The 16951-nt window shown below is 41.8% G+C and overlaps 1 pseudogene; it reads left to right on the plus strand.

Annotated features, from left to right (window-relative positions):
• Window positions 1–9994, plus strand: part of LOC125153377 (mesoderm-specific transcript homolog protein-like) — a 160090-nt pseudogene extending 150096 nt beyond the window's left edge.
• The last annotated feature ends 6957 nt before the right edge of the window (window positions 9995–16951 follow it).

A 16951-nucleotide genomic window follows, 5' to 3' on the forward strand; every position in this document is an offset into this window, starting at 1 on the left:
GGAAGAGAGGGAGACACAGAATCCGCAGCAGGCTCCAGGCTCTGAGCCATCAGCACAGAGCCCCGCGCAGGGCTCGAACTCGCCGAGATCATGACCTGAGCTGGAGTCAGGCGCTTAACCAACTGAGCCACCCACACGCCCCGAAAGGAAAACTTTCTTAATCATGCAGATATTTCTGCTACACATTTACCACCATGGATCTGAAGGGCAGTCGGTCATTTCGTTCGTTGAGATTCTCAACTTCCATCAAGAACATTTCCACCAAACAGATACCTAATGCCCAGCCCATCTCCCCCCCCCTCCCAAATTCACAGAAAAATGAGGTTATGAGGTTGTGAGACACACCTCACTTAGGTATCTCTTGAGACCCACCTGCCTCAAATCCCTCACTTCTCCTTGATAAAGAGATAACCATTTGGTAGTTGTGTTAAGGTCTCAGTTTGTCAAGTAAATGAAGATTAAGTATTGGCCTAGGAGCCCATGTCCTTGGGCTAACAGAGTTCACTGGCCACGTTCTCACGTGCAACCAATATTACTCACTGCTTCCTGGACTGGAAGGTGTGTGTGTACTTGTGTGTGGATGTATGCTTGTGTATATGAGCGTGTGTGTGTTTGGGGGTAGATTTTGATATGTTTTTGGGACTCTATTTTGAAAAGGGTGAATTTCATTCTAGCTTGAGCTTCCTCCTGAAAATCACCATGGACTGAATTTGAAGAAGTCGGAAGACAAACTTTCTAATTCCAAGAATGTGGACAAAGGCTGAAATTTGTGTACAGTCTGTTTATCCCTGTTCTGAAAACAATCAAGGTTCTCTAGGATATTCTGGGGCTCCTCGGGGGCTCAGTCAGTTAAGCGTCCGACTTCGGCTCAGGTCATGATCTCACGGTCCGTGAGTTCGAGCCCCACGTCGGGCTCTGTGCTGACAGCTCAGAGCCTGGAGCCTGCTTCAGATTCTGTGTCTCCCTCTCTCTCTGCCCCTTCCCTGCTCATAGTCTCTCTCTCTCTCTCTCTCAAAAATAAACATTTAGAAAAAAATGTGCTCTTAAAAAAAAAAGAAAGATTCTCTAGGATATTCCTATCCTCGATAATTGCTGTTCCAGAATTTCCTGCTCAAGCCGTGTTCATCTGTTACTCACACTATCATCCATATTGTAACGCCTCCTTTTCAATTTCCAAGTGCAATGGACTGAATATTTGAGCCCGACCCCCAAATCCATCTGTGGAGGCTCTAATTCTCAGTGTGATAGTATTCTGAGGTGGGACCTTCAAGAAGTAATGATGAGATTAGTGTCCTTACAAGGTGAAGTGCCCAAACTCTGTGTGTGTGTGTGTGTGTGTGTGTGTGTGTGTGTGTGAGGACACAGCAAGTAAAAGTCTGTCCACAAACCAGAAAAAAGACTTTCACCGGAACCTGACCATGCTGGCTCCCTGGTCCAGGACTTCCCAGCCTTCAGAACTAGTTTTGCTACTTAAGCCACATGGTCTATAGTGTTTTGTTAAATCAGTCCAAACTGACTAACAACTGGCCCCTTTAAACACTTCTTTAGGGGCTCCTGGGGGGGCTCAGTCGGTTGAGCATCTGCCTCTTGATTTTGGTTCAGGTCATAATTTTACGGTTGCTGGGATTGAGCCCCGTGTTGGGCTCTGCCCTGAAAGCATGCAGTAGGCTTGGGATTCTCTCTCTCTCTCTCTCTCTCTCTCTCTCTCTCTCTTTCTCCCCATCCCTTCCCCACTTGCATGCATGCATGCACCCATGCTTTCTCTCTCTCTGTCTCTTAAAATAAATAAATAAACATAAAAGAAAAACCCTTCTCTTTACTGCAGGGAGAATGCTGCTGCTCTCCTTGAAGCCTTCAGATGACTCTTCGTGGGTCATTAATCCCTCTCTCTGCATTTACTTCTAAGGTTGGCCCTGGAAAAACACAGGTTCCAGTTATGTGTGTCCTTGAAAAGATACAAAACTGTAAACACTTTTCTCTTCCTTACGATTTTCTTAATCGCGTCATTCTCTTCTCTAGCTAACTTCGTTGTAAGTGTGCAATAGTAATATATATTACATACGAAATGCTTGTTCATTGACTGCGTTATCAGTAAAGCTTCTGGTCAATGGTATAGGCGATTAGGATTTACACTTGGAGGAGTCAAAAGTTATATGGGCATTTTTCACTGTGCAGGGCGTCTGTGCCCCTAACCCCTGTGTTGTTCAAGGCCAACTGTACGAATCTGCCTCGTCTCCGTTCTGCTCCTGCTACACGGATACGCATGCTGTTTCCCAAATACATTTTGCTTTCATAAAGCCACTGAAATTTGCTATTTTCTCTCCCTGGAACATGGTCTCTAACAATATCCAAATGGTTCTTTCCTGCTTCGTCACAATTGTCTTCTTAGCAAAGGGTCTATCCGGAATCATCCTTTATAAAAAGGCATTCCCAATTAATTTCTTACCCAGCTCTATTTGTCTGACATATCATGAAAATGTGTTTATTTTCTGTTTCTCCTTAGCAGCTTGCTGTAAGTTTATTCCTAAGGGTCAGGGACCTTGTCTCTTATTCACTGCTGCAGCATTATCTGAAACAAATTGTCCTGAATAAATGAATGGTTACATTTACATAGTTATAATTTGAAGGCAATTCTCTCTCTGGCTCTTGCCACACCTGATGTAATGATAGGATTCTTAGGTCCAGGAGTGAAATTTTCAGCTCAACCATTACATTACATTAAAGAGAGCACAGGGCTTGAATCATGGAATCTTTAATCCGACTTTACTCTTTGCTAACAGAGAAAGGTATGTTTTTCCAGTCTTACATTTCTCATCTGTAACATGGAGCCTAGACCTACCCCACTGGATTGTCAGGCAGATCACGTGAAAATAGATAAAAATAAATACGTTACTGTACACGGTGCATAGCACATAATAACAGCTCAGTGAGAGGTCATTAGTATTTAGCATGGACAGAGACATACGTTATCTTTCCATTAGAGAACCCAGTGACCCCCTGCTCCTTCTAAACCCAACATGGAAGCATCTGGAATGGCTTGGAATGTTTTGACTAATTTAAGATTTTACATATTACTACATCATTCTCAAGTGCAAAACAATGAAAGCTCCATTACGGTCATTGAATTAATTCCCTAACATGCCAACTGTCCCACCCACACTTTTGCCTGACTTGACCACCTGATTCCAAGCCTGAGCACATCATTTTCCTTTTCAACAGTGTTATGTGAATCCTCCTTCCTGCCTGACTTCGTGTGTGCAGGTTGTGACCCTCTCTTTTTTTTTTTATTTATTTTATTTTATTTTTTTAATTTTTTTTTTCAACATTTATTTATTTTTGGGACAGAGAGAGACAGAGCATGAACGGGGGAGGGGCAGAGAGAGAGGGAAACACAGAATCGGAAACAGGCTCCAGGCTCTGAGCCAACAGCCCAGAGCCCGACGCGGGGCTCGAACTCACGGACCGCGAGATCGTGACCTGGCTGAAGTCGGACGCCTAACCGACTGCGCCACCCAGGCGCCCCGGTTGTGACCCTCTCAAGCCATTGTAACTGCCAACTTGGTTTTCCTCGCTGTTTACCTCTTGGTAATGGAGAGTCCAGGGGCAGATCTGTGTTTTCCATACCTGTTCGCTTCCTTTACAACTGTGAGTATTGCAAGTTTGCCTTGATCTTTCTGAATTAGAGAGGAAATGATGCCATACCTGTCCCATCAAGTGGAAGTCTGAGGCCTTCGGTAAGTGCTAGACACTAGCAGCTTTCCACTCTCCTGAAAAACAAAATCATAGTCTTCCACCAATCGTTTTGCTTTGGGGCAGATGCACAAAGCACTGAGAGAGAAGGGCTACAACCAACGGATAACTCAACAAAGTATTGTGAGTAATAGGGAGGGAGTTGTGCAACCAGATCATTGTTAACATTTCTCATCAGATTCTTTTTTTTTTTTTAATTTTTTTTCAATGTTTATTTATTTTTGGGACAGAGAGAGACAGAGCATGAACAGGGAGGGGCAGAGAGAGAGGGAGACACAGAATCGGAAACAGGCTCCAGGCTCCGAGCCATCAGCCCAGAGCCCGACGCGGGGCTCGAACTCACGGACCGCAAGATCGTGACCTGGCTGAAGTCAGACGCTTAACCGACTGCGCCACCCAGGCGCCCCTTCTCATCAGATTCTTGCAGCCCCAGAGACTAAAGGCCGGCATATAGGGGGCGGCTGTGGAAGGGGGCGGGGCTTATCCCAGAAGTATCATGGAATTCAACAGTGTTATATAGTTTGCTTCTTGTCATACAATTGGGAAAAGATACATAGATGTAGATCTCGGATCAGGTTGTTTCATGAAACTCGATACACCTAGTTATGCTGTTTCTGAGCAGTAGGGACCAAGGGCTTCTGGAACATATTCCAAAAAAGCATCATACAGGGGCTCCTGGGTGGCTCAGTCAGTTGAGCATCATCTCTTCATTTTGGCTCAGGTCATGATCTCATTGTTCCTGAAATCGAGCCCTCCATCGGGCCCTGTGCTGACAGTAGAGAGCCTGTTGGGGTTCTCTCTCTCTCCCTCTGTCTCTCTTCCCCTCTGCCACTCCTGCTCTGTCTCTCTCACTCTCTCTCAAAATCAATAAACATTTTTTAAAAAGGCTCGCACAGAACTACAGCTGAAAAAGATTATATTGAATCCAAGATGGAGTGAACAATTGTAATCCAAATGAGAAGAAACTTCTAGTTAGCAATAAGGGTCTCACAGGAAAAACCAGAGCCTTTCCATTGAGGTATGGGGAGTAGGTTTTGGATAATATACTTGACCAAACATAAGAAGGAAAAATAAAGGCATTTGTTGGTCTCGTTGTTGGTTGTTGCTTGTTTTGTCATAGGGCCATGTTTCACTGAGATGTGGCTGTATTAGAAGTTAATACCAGAGTCTTAATACATGCTGCATGATGTTGCATTTGGTGGTTGTCTCCCATGATAGATTTCTGCTGTGTTTTGTGTTTAATACAATTATGTGAACTGTATATGATTCTATGAATTCCATAAGTCCAGTTATTCCCAAGTTATCCATTTGTTTTCTATGCAAAATCCAAAACTACTGAAATATTATAGGAATTTTCATAGAGAAGCACTGGTTTGGTCACTTAGTTACCATTTAGAAGCTGCACTAAGGTCTTACTTCTTCAAAAAGAATGGCTGACTAAATGCAAAACCCTTTTCTAAAATTATGTGTTCATTTCGTGTGAGCTTCCTATCTATTTTCCTGATAAGTTGTTCTGTGCATGATAAGGATACAGGTAATATCTTTCCACTTACAGTCTAAAAGAAGGTCTGTGAGAAAAGAAAAAAAAAGTATGTTTCTTTTTCCTTTCTTTTTTATTTATTTTTTTTAATTCTTTTTTAACATTTATTTTTGAGACAGAGAGAGAGAGAGAGACAGAGCATGAACGGGGGAAGGGCAGAGAGAGAGGGAGACAGAATCAGAAGCAGGCTCCAGGCTCCGAGCCATCAGCCCAGAGCCATCAGCCCAGAGCCATCAGCCCAGAGCCCGACGCGAGACTCGAACTCACAGAGCCAGAGCGCCAGATCGTGACCTGGCTGAAGTCGGACGCTTAACCGACTGAGCCACCCAGGCGCCCCTCTTTTTCCTTTCTAATAGAACCTGTAAGAGAGTCTTGTGAACTGGAGAAAAATATATATACCGGATTGGTGTTTGAGTTCAACCAAATTTATTTTATAACCGAAGTTTATAAAATAAGAATAAGGGTTTGTGTACATAATTTTTTCTACCAGTTACTTTTTATGCTATAACAGTTTCACTACTTGCATTTTAAAGACGTTTGGTTTGGCCTGTCTTTGGAATTTGAAATCCCAAGTATATATTCCTATAATTATACATGACTGAATAAAATTCTGAGTACAAGTTTACCGTTATAGAAAACTTAAATGATACATTTATTTAATTAAGGCTCTAGTTTCTTTCTAATGTATTATTTTTCTAGTTATTCATACCTTTTATCCAGTCCAGATAAAGTTAAATCAATAGCATATAATGAAGGCAAATGACTTTTCAAGTCGATAGTCTCAAGTATTTTCTACCCCAAAACAATGGAATTGAAATAATTTCATCCGAAATAGTGACTCTCTATAGTAATAATTTTCGTTTGCCCAGATTCATTTCAGAATAGGAAGGGTCCACATAATTGAAAACACATAAATCCTTCCAAGTCACCTAATTACAGAGAAAAGTAGAGCATGTAAAATATAATTTAATTTTATTATTTTTACTACTATCTCTTTCAAATTCAGACCCAATTGTCTTTATATCTAAGTTAAGGAATAAATCCTGTTTTACTTTTGAGTTTTCTACTGTGATACTTCAACCATTTCATAATAAAAATAAACATACTTGAAGACTTTATTAAGATACTGTTTCTCAACTTAAAAACTCGTGTTTGATCCGGCAGTCATTAAACGATATTGACAGATTTTCATCATATACCCAGTTTGTCCGGAGATGCGACAAATCAGTCCAAACGCTATCAGTTGTCTCTGTGTAAAACAAATGTGATTTAGTTTTAAAAGTTTAAAACCAACAAACGCACACTGAGAAAGTTATAGTTGATTGCATTTTTCCCAGTAAAGGGAAGATTGATTTTACCCTACTAGGATGTAAACGCAGGATTGCAGGAAATTTAAGTATTATCTACCAGATGTTGATTCCACTAAGCTATCTTTTTAGCTTCTGTTAGGGGCTTTTGATCACAGTTGGCTCGAAGTAAATAAATGGCAAGCTTACCCAGTGCTGCTAATACCAGCAGATGCGCCCCAGTCTCAGGGAAGCCAGGGGAGACAGCCGTGGGAGATCTTAGGAAAGAAACACATGGACGTCTTCAGCGGCATCATAGCACATCAACTCAATGGCAACTAAAGGACTGTGGTTGTGGGTTTCTTCCATGCTGGAAGACCAGGGCAAATCTTCTAACATTTGCTTTTAGCCACAAAGAGAGACTTTAATGACCTTCACCAGTTTGTAGATCTAGCTCTAGGGTGTGTTATTTAGTAACCTAAAAGCTGTTCTAGAAATAGAGAAGCATTGTGTCCAGGTAGGAGCTTTGAGGCCCCATGCTATCCCTTGACTTTCCGTTATAAACTCAATCCCAACTGGATTTGACACCGTGTAGTCCTATCAGAAAGAATAAGATTGAACCAAAGAGTTAAATTTAAGCAAAGATGGAAAATGGAAACATACGTCATCAGATAATTTCATAAGTAACTTTAAAGTATAATTGGATGAGGGGCGCCGGGTGGCTCAGTTGGTTGAGTGTCCAACTTCGGCTCAGGTCGTGACCTCACGGTTCATGGGTTCAAGCCCCTCGTCAGGCTCTGTGCTGGTAATCTGATGACGTATGTTTCCATCTGTGCTGGTAACTCAGAGCCTGGAGTCCGATTTGGATTCTGTGTCTCCTGATTTGGATTTCTGCCCCTCCTCCTCTTGCGCTCTGTCTCCCTTTCTCAAAAATAAATAAACATTAAAAAAATAGTAAAAGATGTGTATATCACTGGCTGGATTTATTACTCATTCCACACAAATCCTCACCTCAAGTATTGGGCATGAGCCTAGCAGAGCGGTTGAGCACATTACATCCAGATCACCTGGATTCAGACTCCAGTTCTCACTGGTATGGATTTAGGCAAATTGCATCCGGACTTTGTTTCTTTTGTCTTCTGTAACATAGAGATAACAAGAGTCCCTATTTTATGCCCTTGTCATGTGGATTAAATGAGTTAATATTTTTAAAGTGCTTGACAGATGCCTGATGGAAACTAAGCTTTGTTAATTGTTACCTAGCTATCAATAAGGGGTTGGGGCTGCAGAGATGTGGGGAATTCTTGCCCATCGTTACCTATTTGGTGGGCTGAAGAGGCCCAGAAGTAGATGTCCTGACGCTGAGAAGACAGGGTGATGAAGCTATTGATGGGTCACTATCTACCCGTTGGAGATGTCTGCACCAGAAATCATTATTGACAGACTTTCCAAGGGGAGCGCCTATTTCACACAAGATAGAATTCATTTCTTAGGTTGCCCTTAGCAACAATGCTAGTTTTTCCTTTGTTAGATCTCAAGTAGATGAGTTCAAAAGAAACTGTGAAAAATAAGTCTGGCTAGAAGATAATCAGGTTTCCGCACATCATTAAAAAAAAAAAAAAAAGCCACCTAGAGACTCCAGCTATTACAACCAATTGGAAAAGCAGAACGAACAGAAAGTGTTTGGAAAGAATCGTGCTTGGCTTTTGCATATGAAACTGGTATCGTTGACCTTTGCCGGTCAATTCCACACTTAGGTGTTGTTTCTACAACACGGGGAATAGATTTCAAAACATACGATAGCGTACTTAGCTCCTCGATTGCCGTCTTAATACATTGCTCCCAGGGACGACCCCATTCAGAATATTGGTCTTCACACACGTTGAAATTCATTTGCCACACCTGCTCTGAGCACAGTACCAATTGATAGCCCTGGGTGTGTTTGCCCATTCTTTTTGATTAGACATTTTAACTAACATGTTGGCCCTGAGAGGTAGATTACAGTTCCCTTTACAGAAAGGGAAATTGAGCGGTGTTGATTTACACACAAGACATCTGGAACCAGAATTTATACCTGTTGATACCCAACCCAGTGCTGTTTCCCCAAGACATATGCATTTGTACCAAAGGCAAGCGTCTCCCTCCTCCCAGCTTGGCATCACATCATACTTCTGAAACCATCTAAGATTCTGAGGCCTTGCTTTAGAATGGTGCTCCTTGTATCTGCTTGTGATCTAGATGGCATAACTGAGACACGGTCCCTTTTTGATCCCTAATAAACACTAGGGGATTCTTTGTTACCAGGAATTTCTAACTCTAGGACCCTAGTACATTTCCCGCCTAAGCTATACACGTCTAAAGTATCTCACTTCTCTGTCTTGCTATTTCCTCCCAGGTCTCATTCCAGCCATAGGGTTCTAATTAAATATGGAATGTGAGCTTTCTTCCAAACATCGAGTCTTGTAGTCCAGATCTTACCTGGACCAGGATAAGCGGTTCAGGTGGGGTTACTGGCTGTGTCCCTGCTTGTGGCTTATCTGCATATCCCACACCTCCCTACCCGTAGTGTTCTCCCTCTCTTCACTCATGGCAGTTGTCATGCAAATTTTTTACCTACAAGGGACTAGGCATCTTCCACCAAGGTTCTGTGGGTGTGGTTGGAAGTCTGCGATAGTTGTACTTTCACATGGCTTTCCAACATCCAGCTATGGTTGGCACAAGGTTTGGGATGGCCTGACCCTGAGGTTTCATCCAGTGATTGCCCTTGATGTCTTGGGTTTTGGCTTCGGTGACAAACTGAGGCCACATCACTATTCCATATTTGAACAGGCTGGCATTGTGGAGGCACCTCTGTGGCATCTGGAGCTCCCAAACCACAAGATCAACCTTTTGTCTCATGATTACGGAGATATCGTTGCTCGGGGGCTGCTCTATAGGTTAAAGCAGAATTGATCTGGGAAGCTTCCATAAACAGTCTCTGTCTCTCGAAGGGACGTGTACTTCCCAAGACTCACCGTCCTCACCTTCTCCAAAAGTTTCTCAAAGATGGAAACATGCTGTCGTCTATCCTCACGTGATTGATGAACCTTCTCCTGAGGTCTCACGCCCCGTCTTTGGGCCATGCGCCTGACACTCTGAGAGTGAGCCGTGGGACATGTAGGCAGGGATATAGAACGATGATGGCAATTCAGTTATCGACAGTCTCTTACAGGATTTCAGCCAGAGAAGGAAGTTTAGAAGATGCTGGGTGGGAGCTCTTACTTCTGTAACAGTTGCCATTTACTTTTCTCGATGGGCCATTGGATCATGTGAATCCCTATCAGTGCTGATTCTGGATGACTACATCAACCTTTCTCCACAGCTGGAGGATCCCATGGGCTTCTTGAATGCATACATGGGCTTCATCAACTCCTTCTGAGCTGGAAAGAGTAGCTTCACTGTGTTATCTCCCCTACCCCCTGATCCGCTGTGTATTCCACTTAGGAAGAAATGCCCAAGAGGTCCTGGCCACCAAACACCACTCCCTCACAGGAGTCCACTTGACCCACACTGGTGATCCACATACAGGAGAAAGCCCGCAGAAGCACGTTCTAAGGATGACCCAACAGTGCACCTTCCATTCTAACATCTGAGCAAGTGTCCGGACTTGCCTTTGTCCTTGCACCACTAGGAAATTCTGATGAGCACCACTACTCACAGAAACAGAAAGACAGAGAGACATTTTTTTTTTAATGTTGATTTATTTTTGAGAGAAAGAGACATAACACCAGGAGGGGAGGGGAAGAGAGAGGGAGACGCAGAATCGGAAGCAGGCTCCGGGTTCAGAGCTGTCAGCACAGAGCCCCACGTGGGGCTGGAACTCACGAACTGTGAGATCATGACCTGAGCTGAAGTCAGCCGTTTAACTCACTGAGCCACCGATGCGCCCCAACAGAGAGACGTTCTTAAACGTCTTTTTAACACTGCTATGGACTTTTCTGAACTATTTAGAAATGCTCACTTCTGGCCCACTTTCAACTGGAATCCTATGGTAAAGAATGAGGGGAGGGTGTCTCCTTACCTGTCCTCAAATGGCTTTAGGGACACATGCTTCCGGAAGTTCTCTAAGTAACAGTTTCGTGAGAGTGAGTCTCCTTTGTGAGAATTTTGGCTTTAGTTTCATCAGCTGCTTTTAATTGCAGACATTTCGTTAAAATAGGTTTGGGTTTGAATAATGCAGTATTCTAAGTACACTTTAAGACTATGATTTACCTACACATATTATATATGGATACTAGAACCAGAGGATGTTCTGGCATAGTAGTGAACCTTTCTAAATAGGTTTAATTTCTGAATAAATTGAATTAACTCCAAACTATTTACAGAATGTCCTAAAATCACAGGATATTAAGGGCCAGTCGCATCTGTGCCAGAAACATACTGTTAAACCAACAATCTGACTCTTCATCCTGTAGCGTAAGTCCCTCCCGAGCTGGAGAGGAGAGGATCGTTGGATCGTCCAGATTCCTATGCCGAAGGTACATGGATCCCTTTCATGACAATTGTGTAACTTCTCATTGGTTGGCCCTGAGAGGCTTCCTCATGTAGTTCAGTGTTTCCTGTACTTTACAGACAGGAAAGTTCCAGAAACTTCAAGAACAAATTCTGAAAGGCCTCTGAGTAAATGATGCTGCATACTTTTTTTTTTCTTTTCTTTTCAAGCCAGACTTTCATTGTCGTAGTCAAAACAGGATGATTGATTGTTTAAAAAGCTTTGTTAGCAATTTCAAGTGTAACACCTTTATATTTTCCAAATAAAAATGAATGTGGACCCAAAAAGAAAGAAAGAAAGGAAAATGTGAGCCCTGTTAAGGTCCTTTCATTGCCGTGTTTTTATTTTATGCAGTAGTCCCCCGTAACTGTGGATCTGGAAGCACATGGTCCTTCCGATGCACTGTCAGAAGGTAATAGCAGCCTAATGCTGCATCACAATGTCTACACCATTTGCCTCACTGAATCTCATCATGTAGGCATTTCATCATTCACATCATTATAAGAAGAAGGAGGAGCACAGAACAATAAAATATTTTGAGAAAGAGAGACGGCATTCACATAACTTCTATTACGGTGTATTGTTATAATTATCCTGTTTTATTAGTTATTGTTGCTAATCTCTTACGGTGTCTAATTTATAAATTGAACTTTATTATGTGTATGTATGTGTAGAAAAAAAACCCAGTATATATAGCGTTTGGAACATATGCCCCGCAGATATGGGGGGACTACTGAATTGGATTACTTATTTTGTTTTATGCTGCACTATGTGCATATTGACTATATGTTTTCCTCATATACACATAAGTCTAGAAGGTCTTGCTTCTTGCCTTTCTATAGAGCTGTCATTTCTTGGCTTAGATATAGAAATTTGACACAAATATTTGTGGAGTGAATAGATATCCAAATAGCCGGTTATCTGATACGTTCAGGATACAATATCCGGGTGTGGGATTGCTTTTCGAGGCGGAATTTGGAATTCCAACTGAGGCTTTATGGCCTACAAAATAGTTCTTCCTTTGGCCAGTCCTATTCTACACAGACATCCACATGTATTCACAGGAAAATTAGAAACACTGAGACATTGTAGGGAAATTTTCATAAGGCTAGAAAATAAGTGGTAATATCCATGTGGATGCGGTATGATGATCAGTGGATCGTGGGGTCATGTGTGTGTACATGTATTTTAGTGTTCTTACTAGGGAAGAAAATATTAATAATCTCATATTAGTCGTCAAATATCTTATTTATATTTTACTGGTTATAAATCGCTAACTCTGGAAACCATCATGCTGCAGAAAATTAGGATCCCTCCTACCCCAGTGGGGCTGGGCAGCTGGCGTTTAGCCACTGTTGCTGTGCATACCTATTCTCTAACGCACTTGGATTCTTTCTAATCAAGAAAAAAGTTCTACTTTCCTCTAAGTTTGCCCCTAACACAGAAGAGCATCTGAAAATCAATCACAGTACAAGGCACACAGTGTGAGCCTGTTATCTTCCATGATTGCAATTCTCGGGTACTGAGAATTCCATTTGGCGTCAGCCAGAAAGTGTGGGTGAACTGAGTATCTTTAAGGTTTTTAGGTACAAATGAAACTGGCACGTTGAAAAGGACCCCAGAACATAAAGAAAGATGTAGCAGCCCTTTCTGCCTTCAGCTTCTGTGACGATTTTGACAAAGCGATTCTCCCCCCACTTTTAAAGAGAGAGGCTTGCGAGGAGTTGGATAGCTTTAAAAAAAAATGAGTTGATGAGAAATTTTGATAAATCACTAAGGTAAACAACGGCTACGTTTGACAGAAGGAAATAAAGTGGCAGGTAGCACAAAACCTGGATTCTGTGACTTACTGCTAAAAGCAATAGCTGAGCCAGGTACAGAGGGATATAAACAAATCAAAGAATGCTGCTTCAGCTATAAGCCTGTGATACTGTGTTTCTTTGGGGAGGAGCATCTGACTATAAAAGTAAAATCAAGAGGTTTTTCTAAAAATTAAAACATGGGGGCACCTGGGTGGCTCAGTCGGTTAAGTGTCCGACTTTGGCTCAGGTCACGATATCATGGTTCGTGAATTTGAGCCCCGTGTTGGCTCTGTGCTGACAACTCAGAGCCTGGAACCTGCTTCAGATTCTGTGTCTCCCTCTCTCTCTCTTTGCCCCTTCCCTGCTTGCACTCTGTCTTTCTCTCTCTCTCAAAAATAAATATTAAAAAATGTTTAAAATATATGGTAAGAGGTTTTAACTATGGACCCACAAGCCACACTGTGGATTTGAATCTGGTCCTCATTTGACTCTCTCTGTGATGCCGAGCAAGTTTTATTTAACACTTTACCCCTGATTTCTCCTTCTCTATGAAATAGAAAAAGTAGAAAACATAGCATGGTTAGGAGGATTAAGCAAATTTATATTGGAAAGGTGGCTAAGAGAGTGCAGTTCTTATAAGCGCGTAAGTACCAACTCCATTATTGCCGCCATGTTAAAGGCTTGCTTTCACTTTCCCATCATCACAGTGCAGTGGCTTCTTAGCACTATCATTCAGAAAAAGAAAGAAAGAAAAAAGGAGAAGGAAGGAAGGAAGGAAGGAAGGAAGGAAAGATGGAAGGGAGGGAAGGAGGAAGGAAGAGAATAAGTGTCAGTACAATGTTTATTTCACCAGAACCATCCAATAGGATGGGGAGTATTTTATAAAAAGACACCCCAACATTTATAGCAGCACTATCAACAACAGTCAAATTATGAAGAGATCCCAAATGCCCATCAACTGATGAATGGATTAAGAAGATGTGGTATGCAGTATACACACAATGGAAGTGATGAAAATGAATGAAATCTTGCCATTTGCCACAACGTGGATGGAACTGGAGGGTATTATGCTAAGCAAAATAAGTCAGTCAAAGAAATACAGACATCATATGATTTCACTCATATGTGAAATTTGAGAAACTTAATAGAAGACCATAGGGAAAGGGAAGGAAAAATAAGATAAAAACAGAGAAGGAGGCAAACCAAGGAGACTCTTAAATACAGAGAAGAAGCTGAAGGTTGACAGGAGTGGGCAATGGCGGGATGGGTTACATGGGGAATGGGCACTGAGGAGGGCATTTTTCGGGATGAGCACTGGGTATCATAGGTAAGAGATGAATCACTGGGTTCTACTCTTGAAGCCAAGACTACACTGCGTGTTAGCTAACTTGAGAATTAAAAAAAAAAAAAAAGGGAAAAAAGCACACTATTTCCATAAACCTGAGGCCAGTGGTTGAACAAAATCCTAGAGACTTCATTTAATGTTAAAATTATAGAGGTGCCTGGGTGACTCAGTCGGTTGAGCGTCCGACTTCAGCTCAGGTCGTGATCTCATGGTTTGTGGGTTCGAGCCCCACATCGGGCTCTGTGCTGACAGCTCAGAGCCCGGAGCCTACTACAGATTCTGTGTCTGCTCTCTCTGCCCTTGCCCTGCTCACACTCTGTCTCTGTCTCTCAAAAAAGTGAGAAAACATTAAAAAAAATCTTTAAAAAAATCATAATGGCTCCTAGTAAAGAAATTTAGAAGAAAACTCATAATGTATTTCTGTAAGCAGGATTGATGAGAACACCTATCCCAACTGTATTCCAACAGTACAAGAAAATACATGTAGTGCCAGAGCTTTGCCTTCTAAATGTATGCAAGGATATTCTCCTCTGCTCTCCATCCTGTGGTCTGTCTCTCCTCTGGCTATGTTGAACAAATACGTAAAGACTTTCGATTTGGAGAGGTATGCTTGGGACACTTAGGTTTTGTTTCATTCATAGTCAAGGATAGTGTCTATTAAAATGAAGAAAGAGAGATGGAGTTAAGAATGAAGGGACTATCTGGCAATAGTAAGTACCAGATGTGGCGAACCATGGGAGGTTAAAAACCTTTAGTACTGGTTGCTGAAGCACATGGATTAAGAGAAAAGAGAAGAAGAACAACCACAAAGAAGTAGAGCATGAACTGGGGGATGGGAAGAGAAACATTTGGCACTGAGAATTACATACCATCGGAAGAAGAGAAGGATGTCACACAGCCCAGTGGTTTCTCAAGCAGATGGTGCTTTAAGTCTACAAGAGGAGAAAGTCCCAACGAACCTTCCGAGGGAGATCCAGAACAGCGGTGTGTGCCATGGCCTCAGAGCTCAGCAAGATGTATGTTTTTGAAGTTTTCCGAGTAAGTTGCAAAGTTTTCGATCCAAGTTGCGAAGGTTTCAATCTATGAGTTAACTCATCTTGGCCCTCAGAGGAAGAAATGATTTCTACATACGTTCCTCTCCCTAATCCAGCCCATATTTTTTTCATATAAGGGTTTTCTGTTAGAAATGTTTTTGCCCTGATGTAGAAAATGCCCTTGGCTGATGTAGGAATGATCGTTCAAATCCCAATGGCACTTGCTCATGCTCTGATTTACTTACTTGCATTTTACTGTGGGTTTGAGGTATTTGAGATCTCACTGTCAGGGATCATAAGAATTCGATTAATCTGCATGAACTCTACCTCGGCATAACATTTCATACAATGATTAATAATAGGTATAATTACATGGCTTCATAAAAACTCACATTAAATGCATTGTGTTAAACCTGTTATCATTTAGATTTTTAAAAGATATTTATTTATTACTTTTGAGAGATAGAGCTAGCATGAGCACAGGAGGGACAGAGAGAGAAGACAGAGGATCCAAAGTGGGCTCTGAGCTGAAAGCAGCAGCCCAATGTGGGGCTCGAGCTCATAACCACAAGATCATGACCTGAGCTGAAGTTGGATGCTTAACCAACGGAGCCACCCAGGCGCCCCTAGAATTTTTGATTCTTAAAGGGCACATACTTCAGGAGTATGTCAATATGCTATCATGTTATAGAAGCCATTTATTGATAGCACAGAATCTGACAATAATAGTCAGTTTGTCACTTCTTAGCGATTGGTACCCTAAATTCAAGGTTTATGCATGGTGTAACTTATACATCTAAATTCAGCCCAACTCTCAATCTAAGGCACTGCTTATCTCTAAGACAGCACAGTTCCTGTAGGTGTCCACTGCCCTATGATTAATGTGGTACACTTCCTGGAACATCCATTAATGTAACGTCATTAAAATATTTTAGTGATAAATAGATATAATATAAAACAGAATGTACATTTTTTAAGGCAAAAATGGGTCTTTAAAGAAAATCTAACTTTGACCAACCAATTTCATCTGAACTGTGAAACTATGCATTCTCTTTCTTCTGCCCTCAAAGTAATTTATAGGAACACTCTGAGAGTCATGCCTTCCGTCATGGTTTTTGCATGGCATATTATTTTATTTTTTTATTATTACTATTATTTTTTTGTTTTGTGAAAGACAGAGAACACAAGTAGGGGAGAGGGGCAGAGGGAAAGAGAGAGACAATCTTAAGCAGGCTCCTCACTCAGTCCAGAGCCCGACATGGGGTTCAGTCCCACAGACTGTGAGATCATGACTTAAGCTGAAATCAAGAGTCAGATGCTCAACCGATTGAGCCACCCAGGCACCCCTACATTGTATTAATTTAATTCATTTTGATGACTTTTATACAACCAATCGGTCATTTCCCTCTCATCATCCTTTCATTTAATGTACACACAAACATGCAACAACACCACCACGACCACCATTAACTTAGGGATTCTGAAAACAAATTGTGCATGAGCTTAAAACAAGAGAATTGTTTGTGTCTTCCAGAAGCAGCTGGATACCCAGTCCTCTTTCCCACCTTGAACTTGGAGGTGTCTTTCCAAGGAAGACAAGATGAAGTTTTCATTGTTAGGGGCTGATCACAAAGTCATCTGTGATAGATGTGGGTGGGACAAT

The sequence above is a fragment of the Prionailurus viverrinus genome, chromosome A2, assembly GCF_022837055.1.
Source record: "Prionailurus viverrinus isolate Anna chromosome A2, UM_Priviv_1.0, whole genome shotgun sequence".
Classification (NCBI taxonomy): domain Eukaryota; kingdom Metazoa; phylum Chordata; class Mammalia; order Carnivora; family Felidae; genus Prionailurus; species Prionailurus viverrinus.